The 4,916-nt window shown below is 41.6% G+C and overlaps 1 pseudogene; it reads right to left on the bottom strand.

The window, feature by feature from the left end:
• Window positions 1–4,916, bottom strand: part of LOC105528095 — an 18,844-nt pseudogene that overhangs the window by 1,460 nt on the left and 12,468 nt on the right.

Genomic DNA, 4,916 nt, shown 5'->3' with positions numbered 1-4,916 from the left:
AAAAAAAAAAAAAAAGAAATTAAGATTTACTGTATTTATATGTTTACTTTTATTAGTTTGCAGTAAGGGTATTAAGGAGGCTGGTTTATCAATCAATTGCTTTAAAAAAAGAAATAAAATATATTGAATGAACAACTGCAGTATAAGCTGCCTAAAGCAGTTTTAATTTTGAAAAGAAGACCAACCAATTATTAATTAAAGCCCCCTTGACTGGGTGCAAGGGCTTACACCTGTAATCCCAGCACTTTGGGAGGCCGAGGTGGGTGGATCATTTGAAGCCAGGAGTTGAAGACCAGCCTGGGCAACATAGTCAGACCCTGTTTCTAAAAAATGTTAACATTCACTAGGTTTATGATGAGAATTATATGACTGGTAAGTTGAACTTAAAAGTTTTAAAAATACTTATGTTTTAAAATTTATATTTTTTCTATTCAACATAGTATTGGAAGTTCTGGCCAGAGCAATCAGTCAAGAGAAAGAAAAAAAGGGCATTCAAATAAGAAGAGAGGAAGTCAAACTATCCCTGTTTGAAGATGACGTGATCTTATATCTAGAAAACCCCATCATCTCAGCCCAAAAGCTTCTTAAGCTGATTAGCAACTTCAGCAAAGTCTCAGGATACAAAATCAAAGTGCAAAAATTGCTAGCATTCCTATATATCAACAACAGGCAAGCAGAGAGCCAATTCATGAACGAACTCCCGTTCACTATTGCCACAAAAAGAATAAACCACCTAGGAAGAGAGCTAACAAGGGAAGTGAAAGATCTCTGCAGGGAGAACTACAAACCGGTGTGCAGAGAACTCAGAGATGACATAAACAAATGGAAAAACATTCCATGCTCATGGATAGGAAGAATCAATATCGTAAAATGGCCATGCTAGTCAAAGCAATTTATAGATTCAGTGCTATCCCCGTTAAACTACAATTGTCATTCTTCACAGAACTAGAAAAAACTATGTTAAAATTCATACAGAATGAAAAAAGAGCCCAAATAACTAAGGCAATCCCAAGCAAAAAGAATAAAGCTGCATGCATCACGCTACCTGATTCCAAATTACACTACAGGGCCACAGTAACCAAACAGCATGGTATCGGTAAAAGAACAGACACATAACTTTCTAACAGGTCTGGAAGCTCTGCATTTATCTTGGGACCTCAAGAGCAGAGGATCACCCAATTCACAGGTGTTAGAGGATGCAAACCCATGGCTGGGCTCAGCTTTAAAAGTCTTATCTGAAATTCCTTGTGAAACAGAGTTTCATTAAAGCCAATCCAAAAGTCCTATGTAAGTAAAAATAACCATTCTTGCTGCACTTTATGCAGATAATCAGGCCAAGTATAAGATTATAGGATATAATAAATTCCTCTTCAAAGGTTTTAGCCTGTAAATTGTTAAGTACAATGAGTTCTGAGATCCTCTTCAAAGAACCAATGTATCATTATGTTCAGCTCTACTGTTCTTTGTTCTTCATTTTAAAGTTTCTCATTCTTTACATCTCCTTGCCCCTAGTTATAGTAAATAACCCCCTCCTAGCCTCTATCACCTGCTATGACCTTAGTCACCCTTGGCCACCTGCTCTGGTTTTAGTCATCCTGAGTCACCTGTTCTGTAACCATCCTTCCTGCCAAACTACCTATCCTGCCACTCCGGCTCATACCCCTACTCTCTTTAAAATAGCCAATCGGAATTAGCTTAGACTGTGTGGTCCAACCCTAGCCAATAGGGGAAAGACACAGCAGTAGGGACTAGCTGTGTTAGGATAAGAACCCCTTCCCCTCCCTTGTTCAGGTCTGCTCTTGCCATTGCTCCATCTATGAGACACATCCTTCTATAGAAGTAAAATTGCTTTGCTGAGAACATTAAATTTATGTGCCAGTGCTGTTTCTTTTTTTGTTATTCGTTTTTGAGATGGAGTCTTGCTCTGTTGCCCAGGCTGGAGTGCAGTCGTGTGATCTCAGCTCAGTGCAAACTCCGCCTCCCTGGTTCACTCCATTCTCCTGCCTCAGCCTCCCAAGTAGCTGGGACTACAGGTGCCTGCCACCACACCTGGCTAATTTTTTGTGTTTTTAGTAGAGATGGGGTTTCACCGTGTTAGCCAGGATGGCCTTGATCTCCTGACCTCGTGATCCACCCACCTTGGCCTCCCAAATTGCTGGGATTACAGGTGTGAGCCACCGAGCCCGGCCTTGAGTGCTCTTTCTTTTGCAGCACTGAAAATTTATTTCTAACAGGACTAAAGTTTATTCATAATTAGTGCTTGCCAAAAATGAGGACGGAAGAGAAAAATTTTGATCCAAAGCTTATCATACGTTTGTCATTAAATCCTAGTTTCATTCATTGTTTTTAAGCTTTTTGCCTACATTTTAGAATCACCCTGCTTATTCCTGTGAATCAAGAGGTGATCTTCCGCAGCTTGGGGGGAAAAAAAAAAAAGGGATGGATAAGGTTAAAAGGTGAATCAATATGCTAGCTCTGGGCAATTATCTTTCAGATTTTGCCAGGTAAAGAAAGTGAGTAAGGTGCTCATAACCTGGAGGTTTCTTTGCTTGGGAAAATAAAACCAAGGAACTTCATAGACCCTCAAAGGGGAATTGTATATCTTGGCAAGTAAAATTTCTTTTTTTGAGACAGAGTTTTGCTCTTGTTGCCCAGGCTGGAGGACAATGGAACAATCTTGGCTCACTGCAACCTCTGCCTCCCCTGGTTCACTCCATTCTCCTGCCTCAGCCTCCCAAGTAGCTGGGATTACAGGTGCCTGCCACCACACCTGGCTAATTTTTTGTGTTTTTAGTAGAGATGGGGTTTCACCGTGTTAGCCAGGATGGCCTTGATCTCCTGACCTCGTGATCCACCCACCTTGGCCTCCCAAATTGCTGGGATTACAGGTGTGAGCCACCGAGCCCGGCCTTGAGTGCTCTTTCTTTTGCAGCACTGAAAATTTATTTCTAACAGGACTAAAGTTTATTCATAATTAGTGCTTGCCAAAAATGAGGACGGAAGAGAAAAATTTTGATCCAAAGCTTATCATACGTTTGTCATTAAATCCTAGTTTCATTCATTGTTTTTAAGCTTTTTGCCTACATTTTAGAATCACCCTGCTTATTCCTGTGAATCAAGAGGTGATCTTCCACAGCTTGGGAAAAAAAAAAAAAAAAAAATGGATGGGTAAGGTAAAAAGGTGAATCAATATGCTAGCTCTGGGCAATTATCTTTCAGATTTTGCCAGGTAAAGAAAGTGAGTAAGGTGCTCATAACCTGGAGGTTTCTTTGCTTGGGAAAATAAAACCAAGGAACTTCATAGACCCTCAAAGGGGAATTGTATATCTTGGCAAGTAAAATTTCTTTTTTTGAGACAGAGTTTTGCTCTTGTTGCCCAGGCTGGAGGACAATGGAACAATCTTGGCTCACTGCAACCTCTGCCTCCCCGGGTTCAAGCAATTCTCCTGCCTCAGCCTTCTGAATAGCTGGGATTACAGGCATACGCCACCATAACTCATTAAGTTTTTGTATTTTTGGTAGAGACGGAGTTTCTCCATGTTGGTCAGGCTAGTCTTGAACTCCCAACCTTAGGTGATCTGCTTGCCTTGGCCTCCCAAAGTGCTGGGATTACAAGCCTGAGCCACCACGCCCAGCTGGCAAGTAAAATTTTAGATGGAAATTATCTGCCACACCACACTTGTGGGAATTGCTGTCTTCACTCTACTATTTACAATAATGTTATACACAGTAGCACCTTCTCACTAAAATATTGGACAGTTTGCATTGCTGTTGCATTTTGCTTAATTTTTATCCTTATAACCGGGATAACAGTTACTGACAAAAAGGAAGCATATAAGTTTTACTATCACAAAGTCAGCTAGGATTTTTTGGGGGGAGGGGGGCGGAGAAGGAGTCTCGCTCTGTCACCCAGGCTGGAGTGCAATGGCGCAATCTTGGCTCACTACAAACTCCGCCTTCTGGGTTCAGGCCATTCTCCTGCCTCAGCCTCCGAGTAGCTGGGACCACAGGCGCCTGCCACCGCACCCGGCTAATTTTTTGTATTTGTTTAGTAGAGACGGGGTTTAACCGTGTTAGCCAGGATGGTCTCGATCTCCTGACCTGGTGATCTGCCCGTCTCGGCCTCCCAAAGTGCTGGGATTACAGAGGTGATTACAGCCTGCATATTGAAAAGGCTAGGGTGGGAGGGATAGCTTTTTCCGCAGGTTTCGTGAACGACATGCCTGGTCGATCCAATCCCCTGAGCCCTATGCAAATCAGACATCACCTCCTCCAGCCTCTGCATATATAGCTGGCTGGTGTCCACCACACTTGGGAACCTCCTCTTTCGGCTTTGGAGAGCCTTCCTCTCTCTGTCTCTGTAGAGGGGAGCTTCTTCCTTCTGTCTTCTCCCTTCCTCCTTGCCCCTTCTTGCCTATTAAATGTTCCACTCCTTAAAACCAATAATAATAATAAAAAAGAACAGACACATAAAAATGGAACAGAATAGAGAACCCAGAAATAAGACCACACACTTATAACTGTCTGATCTTTGACAAAACCTGACAAAAACAAGCAATGGGGAAAGGATTGCTTATTCAATAAGCTGGGAGTACTGGCTAGCCATATGCAGAAAATTTAAACTAGACCACTTCCTTACACCATATACAAAAATTAACTCAAGATGGATTAAAGGCTTAAATGTAAAACCTAAAACCATAAAATTCCTGGAAGACAACCTAGGAAATACCATTCCGGACATAGGCATGGGCAAATATTTCATGATGAATACGCCAAAAGCAATTGCACCAAAAACAAAAATTGGCAAATGGGATCTAATTAAGACTAAAGAGCTTCTGCATGGCAAAAGAAACTACCAACAGAGTAAAAAGACAACCTACAGAATGGGAGAAAACTCTTGCAAACTATGCATCTGA

This window comes from Mandrillus leucophaeus, unplaced genomic scaffold (genome assembly GCF_000951045.1).
Source record: "Mandrillus leucophaeus isolate KB7577 unplaced genomic scaffold, Mleu.le_1.0 Scaffold70, whole genome shotgun sequence".
Taxonomy (NCBI): domain Eukaryota; kingdom Metazoa; phylum Chordata; class Mammalia; order Primates; family Cercopithecidae; genus Mandrillus; species Mandrillus leucophaeus.
The sequence above is the reverse complement of the archived record's forward strand: the minus strand, read 5'-3'. Positions and strand labels throughout refer to the sequence as shown.